Genomic DNA, 8,711 nt, shown 5'->3' on the forward strand with positions numbered 1-8,711 from the left:
GAACTTTCTCTTCCAGTTCAAATTAATGATTTTATATCTATCTATATATTTTTTTTTTCTGGTTATTTCCAGATCTAGTTCTTATCTGTATAAAGTTTCCAGAAGAACCCATAAGTATTAAAATTAATGGTCAGGGGTGGTGAGAGTCCTGAAGATCAAAATTAATAGACAATATTAATTTGGGGAAAAATATCATCTCACATTAATTAATTACCTCTCCATAACATGCATGGATTCCTCTGCTGCATTTCAACCATCTGCAAAGCTCAGGTTATTCTGCTTAGCAAGGAACCAAAGGGACAAGGGACAGAACAACCTGGTATGAGCCAGGCAGTGCTGTCATCAGTTCCAAGATCCTCACAAGTTGCCACTACACAGAAATGAGAAGGTGATAGGAGGTTACAGAGAGAATATTAAGGCAAAAGGAAGCAGAAAAGATCTTCCTCAACCACTCCCTCACTGCACATACAGTTGTTAAAGGAAGAGTGAAGCTTCAAAGAGCACTTTGCAAGCAACTCAGGAAAGGCTTAGGAAAGGACAGAATCTGTGGAAACCAAGACTCACAAGGATCATGAAGAAAGAAGTGCTGGAAGGAAAAACAATGGGAGTCTCTAGTTGCAAAAGCAACTACAAATTCAATCAAGATTAGAAAATGTTACTCTTGGCACTAACAACACAGACCTCCACAGACCCCCCAAAAGGTACCACAGACCCCCCAAAAGTACCACAGACCTCCACAGACCTCTACAGATCCCTTCCAGACACCTAAAAAGGTACCTACAGAGCCATGCAGATCTTTATAGATGCTTCCAGACCTTAATGGGGCCCCTGCAGACATAGACAGAGCCCTACAGGCCCCAGCAGACACACACAGACCCCTGGAGACCTTTAAGAGGTCCCTGCAGACTTTGACAGAACCCTACAGACCTCTTCACACCCCTACAGATCTCCACAGACCTTTCCAAGTTGCCTGCACATGTCTATAGAACCCTCCAGACCTTTAGAAGATACCTGAAGGCCTCTGCAGGCCCCTACAAACTCCTGCCAACCTCTTCACATCCCTACAGACCTTGACAAACTCCTACAGAGCTCTAGAGACCCAAACAGATCCCTACAGAGCACTAGACACACCTGCAGAGGTTTACAGACCTCTACAGACACATAAATGGTGCCTGCAAACCCTCAAAGAACCCTACGGACCGCTTGTGAACCTTAACAGATCACAAGAGACCCCTTCAGACCTTTAAAAGACGTCTTCAGTCCCATACAAAACCCTACAGACCCCTCCAGACATTTTAAAGATGCCTGCAGACTCCTACAGACCTTTAATATACACCTGCAGACCCCCAAAGATCTCAACAGACCCCTGTAGACATCTATAGAACTCTCCAGATCCCTACAAACCCCTCCAGACATTTAAAAGCCTCCTTTGGGCTCCTACAGATCTCTACAGACCCCAAGAGACCCCTGCTGACCTCTTCATACTCCTCTAGACCTTTAATAGAGGTCTGCAGACACTGAATAGGTGCCTGCAGTCCCCTACAGATCTTTACAGAGCCTGACAGAGCTCTATAGACCTCTTCAGACATTTAATAGTTGCCTGCAGATGCCTACAAACCTCTACAGACCTTTAAAAGGTCCCTACGGACCCCTACAAACATCTACAGACACTGACAGATGCCTACAGACTCCTCCAGACCCTGACAGAGATATACAGACCTCTACAAACCCCTCCAGACCTTTTAAAGGTGCCTACAGACCCCTGAAAATATCTAAGGGGGGGAGGAGGTTGGACTCAATGATCTCTTTGGGTCCCTTCCAAACCTTAACATCCTGTGATCCTGTGACAGACTCCTCCAGACCTTTAAAAGGTGCCTGCAGACCCCTACAGAGCACTGCAAACATCTATAGACCTCAACAGATGCCTGGAGACCCCTGCAGACCTTTAAAAGAGGGCTACAGACCTCTGCCAAATTGTTCAGACCTCTACAGGCATTGACAAAACCCTGCAGAACTCTAGAAGATTCCTGCAAACCTCCCCAGGCCCCTGCAGACCCTGACAGAGCCTTCCAGACCCCTACAGACCTTTAAAATATGCCTGCAGCCATCTAAAGACAACTACAGACCCCTGCACACATCTACAGATCCCTACAGACATTTAAAAGATACCTGCAGGCCCCTACACATCCCTAGAGACACCTACAGAGGTCTACAGACTCCTACAGATCCTAAATAGATGCCTGCAGACCCTGACAAACATATACAGACTGTCACAGATGCCTACAGACTCCTCCACATATCTACAGACCCCTTCAGACCACTGCAGGCCCCTCCAGACTGCTCCAAGTCTTAAAAAGATGCCTGCAGACCCCCCTAGCTTCCTACAGAGCTTTAGAGAACCCCTAGAGACCCTTGCAGAACTATACAGAGCCCTGAAGGCTCCATAAACCTCTGTCACAAAGGCCCTTGCAGACATCTACAGATCCCTGAAGACCCCTACAAGCCCACAGAGACCTCTACAGGCTTCTAAAGACCCCTGCAGACCCCTAAAGACCTCTACAGATACTTGAAGATACTGACAGACCCCTAAAGAGCTATAAGAGACCTCTACAGACACCTGCAGACATCTACACATTCCCACAGACTCCTATGAATATTCACAGACCTATACTGACCCCTTCAGGCCTTTAAAAAGGCACCTACAGACCCCTCCAGAGCCCTGCAGACATCTACAGACCCCTAGAGACCCTTGCAGTACCCTATAGATATCTACAGACCTTTAAGAGACTCCTACAGACGTTTAAAAGGTACCTACAGACCTCTGAAGAACTTTGCAGACCTCAGCAGGCATCCACGGGGCCCCATAGACATCTACAGACCCCTACACATCTGTACAGACATCTACAGATGCCTCCAGACCCCTGCAGAACTTTACAGACCACTGTAGACACTTACAGACCACTGCCAACCTCTACAGACCCCTAAGCACCTCCAAAGGTCTATGCAGATCCCTCCAGACCCCTGCAGACTTGAACAGACCCCTGCAGACCTTCAAAAGGTGCCTGTGGAGCCCCACAGACAACTGCAAACGTCTACAGACCTCAACAAATGCCTACAGACCTTTAAAAGGCACCTACAGACCCCTTCAGACCTTAACAGACACCTGAAGAGCACTTGCAGACCCCTAATAACCTCTCCAGACTGCTACAGACCTCTAAAGACATCTACTGACCCCTGCAGACTCCTAGAGACACGTGCAGACCCTGGTTAGTCCTTCCAGAACTTGGCAGGTCCCCACAGACCCCAGTAGAACTGGGCAGAGCTCAAATGAGCCTTACAGACCCCTAGAGACTCCTGCAGACTGCTCCAGATCTCAACAGACCTCTGCATACCCCTATAAGCCCCTCCAGACCTTTAACAGATTGATACAGAGCCCTAGGATGGTTCAGGTTGGAAGAGACCTCAAAGCTCAGCCAGTTCCAACCCCCTGCCATAGGCAGGGACACCTCCCACTAGAACAGGTCACTCAAGGGCTCATCCAACCTGGCCTTGAACACCTCCAGGGAGGTTGTGGAGCACAGAATCACCCAATCAAAGATCACATTGGGTGATTCTGTGCTCCACAACCTCCCTGGGCAACCTGTGCCAGTGTCTCACCACCCTCACTGCACACAACCCTTTCCTAACATCTAGTTTGAAGAGACCCCTGCCAACCCCTGCAGTCCTCTGCAGACCACGACAGAGCACCACAGACCCCTCTGGACCCCTCTACAATGTCCCCTCCCCAGCTACAGCATGGGCAGAGGCACTGCCAGCACCCCCTGCACCCTGCGCTGCTCCAGGAGATGCCTGCTGGGCTAGCAGGAGACCCTCCCCAGCTCTGAGCAGCAGCAAGCACCAACTTACCTGTGCTGAGAAGCCACAGAAGAAGCCAAAGCAGAAGCGGACGATGGAGAAGACAAAGTTCTTGCAGAAGCAGCGGCAGAGGGACTTGCCCAGGTGAAGGGAGGAGCAGCACCAGGCACTAGGGCACTGCGGCAACTGCAGCTGGCAGAGGGAGCAGGCAGAGGCCAGCGCTGCCTCGATGCCTTCCTGCACACCGATGCAGGCAGCTGCAGAGAGAAGAGACACTTGGAGTGAGGAGAGCTCTGCCAGGAGCACAGACACTGACAACTCCCCTACACAACAACCCGGCCCCTCCGGGCTCGCTCCGGCACCCGGCCCGCTCCGGGCTCGCCCCGGCACCCGGCCCCGGCCCCCTCCGGGCTCGCCCCGGCACCCGGCCCCAGCCCCCTCCGGGCTCGCCCCGGCACCCGGCCCCGGCCCCCTCCGGGCTCGCCCCGGCACCCGGCCCCGGCCCCCTCCGGGCTCGCCCCGGCACCCGGCCCCGGCCCGCTCCAGACGCCTGCCTGCTCACGCTCAGCTTCTTCCCAGGACCCCCAAGGCCCTTTGCTCGGAGCTGCTTTTATCACCTCCTCTACCCCCCGCAGCCCCGGCAGGCACAGGCTTCTTCCCACCCAGCTGCAGGACCCTGCCCTCGTTAAGCCTCAGCAGCCACACCTGAGCCCAGCTCTGCAGCCTGCCCAGGTGTTTCCTCGACGCCATCCTGTCCCTCTGTCCTCTCCACAGCACCCCTCAGCTTGGGGCCATCTGCAAATGGCTGCTCCTGCCCCTTGCCACCAAGCAGCAGAGGCTGCCCCCTCCTCACTCCAACCTCCCTTCAGGGAGCTGTAGCAATGAGCTCTGCCCTCAGCCTCTTTTTCTCCAGCCTGAGCAGCCCCAGCTCCCTCAGCCCCTCCTTGTAGCTCAGGTGTCCAGGCCCTTCTCCAGCCTCCTTGCCCTGCTCTGCACACACTCCAGCCCCTCAGGGTCTTTTAACAGACTCCTACAGCCCCCTAAAATGTACCTACAGAGCCCTGCTGCCACACATAACACCCCTGCAGAAACAGACAGACCTGTACAGACTTCTACACACTGTTGAAGACACCTCCAGACACATGCAGACCCCAGAAGACCATTTAGAGACCCCTACAAACACGTACAGAACTCTACAGACCTCTACAGACCCCTGCAGACCCACGCAGCACCCTGCAGTGCCTTCCAGACCTCCGCAGACCCCTGGCGATCCCTGCAGACCTTTAAGGACATCTGCAGAGCCCTGCGGAGCCCTTCAGCTTTCAGCAGAAACCTGCAGGCATCTGCAGGGCACCGGAGACAGCTACAGACTCACGCAGACACCTACAGACCCATGCAGACCTGGCAACTCCTCCAGACGCTTGGCAAGTCCTCTGCAGACTCCTCCTGGCTCGCTCTGCCTGCTCACACTGAGCACTCCCAAGGCCCTTTGCTCGGAGCTGCTTTTATCACCTCCTCCGCCCCCCGCAGCCCCGGCAGGCACAGGCTTCTTCCCACCCAGCTGCAGGACCCTGCCCTCGTTAAGCCTCAGCAGCCACACCTGAGCCCAGCTCTGCAGCCTGCCCAGGTGTTTCCTCGACGCCATCCTGTCCCTCTGTCCTCTCCACAGCACCCCTCAGCTTGGGGCCATCTGCAAATGGCTGCTCCTGTCCCTTGCCACCAAGCAGCAGAGGCTGCCCCCTCCTCACTCCAACCTCCCTTCAGGGAGCTGTAGCAATGAGCTCTGCCCTCAGCCTCTTTTTCTCCAGCCTGAGCAGCCCCAGCTCCCTCAGCCCCTCCTTGTAGCTCAGGTGCTCCAGGCCCTTCTCCAGCCTCCCTGCCCTGCTCTGCACACACTCCAGTGTTGGATACACTACACTCCAGCCCCTCCGTGTCCTTTAACACACCCCTACAGCCCCCTAAAATGTACCTACAGAGTCCTGCTGCCACACAACCACCCCTGCAGAGACAGACAGACCTGTGCAGACTTCTACACACTGCTGAAGACACCTCCAGACACATGCAGACCCCAACAGACCTTTTAGAGACCTCTACAGATCCCTCCAGACCCTCACCGGCACCCACAGACCATCACAGGCACCCACAGCTCCCCACAGACCCTCACCGGCACCCACAGACCCTCACAGGCACCTACAGCTCCCCACAGACCCCCACCGGCCCCCACAGCTCCCCACAGACCTTCACAGGCCCCCACAGCTCCCCACAGACCTTCACAGGCCCCCACAGCTCCCCACAGACCTCGACAGGCGCCCACAGCTCCCCACAGACCGTCACAGGCATCCACAGCTCCCCACAGACCTTCACAGGCACCCACAGCTCCCCACAGACCGTCACAGGCACCCACAGCTCCCCACAGACCGTCACAGGCACCCACAGCTCCCCACAGACCTCGACAGGCGCCCACAGCTCCCCACAGACCGTCACAGGCACCCACAGCTCCCCACAGACCTTCACAGGCCCCCACAGCTCCCCACAGACCGTCACAGGCCCCCACAGCTCCCCACAGACCGTCACAGGCACCCACAGCTCCCCACAGACCGTCACAGGCCCCCACAGCTCCCCACAGACCTTCACAGGCACCCACAGCTCCCCACAGACCTCGACAGGCACCCACAGCTCCCCACAGACCGTCACAGGCACCCACAGCTCCCCACAGACCTCGACAGGCACCCACAGCTCCCCACAGACCGACACAGGCACCCACAGCTCCCCACAGACCTCGACAGGCACCCACAGCTCCCCACAGACCGTCACAGGCACCCACAGCTCCCCACAGACCTCGACAGGCACCCACAGCTCCCCACAGACCGTCACAGGCACCCACAGCTCCCCACAGACCTCGACAGGCACCCACAGCTCCCCACAGACCGTCACAGGCACCCACAGCTCCCCACAGACCTTCACAGGCACCCACAGCTCCCCACAGACCCTCACCGGTGCCTTCAGACCTCTACAGACCCCTTCAGACCTCTACAGACCCCTGCAGACCCACGCAGCACCCTGCAGTGCCTTCCAGACCTCCGCAGACCCCTGACGATCCCTGCAGACCTTTAAGGACATCTGCAGAGCCCTGCGGAGCCCTTCAGCTTTCAGCAGAAACCTGCAGGCATCTGCAGGGCACCGGAGACAGCTACAGACTCACGCAGACACCTACAGACCCATGCAGACCTGGCAACTCCTCCAGACGCTTGGCAAGTCCTCTGCAGACTCCTCCTGGCTCGCTCTGCCTGCTCACACTGAGCACTCCCAAGGCCCTTTGCTCGGAGCTGCTTTTATCACCTCCTCCGCCCCCCGCAGCCCCGGCAGGCACAGGCTTCTTCCCACCCAGCTGCAGGACCCTGCCCTCGTTAAGCCTCAGCAGCCACACCTGAGCCCAGCTCTGCAGCCTGCCCAGGTGTTTCCTCGACGCCATCCTGTCCCTCTCCACAGCACCCCTCAGCCTGGGGCTATCTGCAAATGGCTGCTCCTGTCCCTTGCCACCAAGCAGCAGAGGCTGCCCCCTTGTAGAGAGCGATGAGGTCTCAGCCTCCTCTTCTCCAGGCTGAACTCCACGAGCTCCCTCAGCCCCTCCTTGTAGCTCAGGTGCTCCAGGCCGTTCTCCAGCCTCCTTGCCCTCCTCTGCATGCATTCCAGCCCCTCAGTGTCCTTCCTGGAGTGAGTGGCTCAGAACTGAACACCTGAGATGTGGCCTCACCTATGCCGAGTAGAGGGTAATGCTCTCCTCCTGTCCCTAACACAAGCCAGGATGCCATTGGCTTTCTTGGCCACCTGAGCTGACTCATATTTAGTCAACTGTCAACCAATATCCTCAGGTCCCTCTCTAAGTTGCAGCTTTCCAACCACACACCCCCAAGTCTGCAGCTTAACCAGTTGGAGGACCTAGCACTTGAGCTTGTTAAACTTCATCTATTGGCCTTGGCCCAAGGGTCTCACCTGTCCAGCTCTCACTGCAAAGCCTGTCCTGGGTTAGGGTGGATTCCCCCCCCCAAAAAGCCTCCATACCCTCTGGCAGGTGGACACAGCCACCCAGCTTGATGTCATCTGCAGATTCACTGAGGGTGCCTCAATCTCCTCGTCCAGAGCACTGATAAAGACATTAAATAAAGAGGCCAGGCCCAGTACTGAACCCCAGGGAACACCACCAGTAACTGGGTGCCAGCCAGATTTAACTCCACTCCCCACCTCTCTGTGGGCCTGGGCACCAGGCAGCTTTTAACCCAATGCAGGGTGCTCTGAGTTTCTGAATGAGGATGCTGTGGGAGGCAGTGGCAAAGGCTTCACTAAAGCCCAGACAACGTCCATAGCCCTTCCCTCATGCCCTAGGCAGGTCACTTTGTAGAAGGAGATCAGATTAGTCAGGTACTGCCTCTTGTAAACCTCTGCTGTCTGGGCCTCATCTCCTGGTTGTCTTGCAAGTGCTGCATGATGGCACTCAGGATGCCCTGCCCCATCACCTTCCCTGGCACCCAGGTCAGACTGGCAGGACTGTAGTTCTCTGATTCATCCTTCCAGCCCTTCTTGTAGATGGGGGTCACATTTTCCAGCCTCCTGTCTGCTGGGCCCCCCCTGGTTAGCTAGCACAGGTGACAGACAATGGTGAGCAGCTTGGTGAACACACTTGCCAGCCCCTTGGGTGGACCCCATCTGGTCCCATAGGCTTGAGCACATCCAAGTGGTACAAGAGGTCACTGATCATTTCCTTCTGGATTGTGGGGGCTACTTTCTGCTCCCCACCCCTGTTTTCCAGTACCAGGGGCTGACCTCTCATGGAGCAACTGATGTCACTGACAAATACT

General features: G+C 55.8%; 1 protein-coding gene across 10 annotated transcripts in view; it reads right to left on the reverse strand.

Moving 5' to 3' along the window:
• CALD1 (caldesmon 1) overlaps nucleotides 1-5,321 on the reverse strand; it is a 237,835-nt gene extending 232,514 nt beyond the window's left edge. For 9 of the 10 annotated variants that reach the window (XR_010305041.1, XM_064155637.1, XM_064155636.1 and 6 more), the window contains exons 1-2: nucleotides 5,257-5,321; nucleotides 3,907-4,112 (exon numbers count right to left, since the gene is read on the reverse strand). The gene's annotated coding sequence lies outside the window, so the exon portion shown is untranslated. Of the gene's footprint in view, nucleotides 1-3,906; nucleotides 4,113-5,242 lie in introns of all 10 variants that reach the window. The other variant, XM_064155626.1, reaches the window with a different exon arrangement.
• Between the last annotated feature and the right edge of the window lie 3,390 nt (nucleotides 5,322-8,711).

This window comes from Pogoniulus pusillus, chromosome 15 (genome assembly GCF_015220805.1).
Source record: "Pogoniulus pusillus isolate bPogPus1 chromosome 15, bPogPus1.pri, whole genome shotgun sequence".
In the NCBI taxonomy this organism is placed as follows: Eukaryota; Metazoa; Chordata; class Aves; order Piciformes; family Lybiidae; genus Pogoniulus; species Pogoniulus pusillus.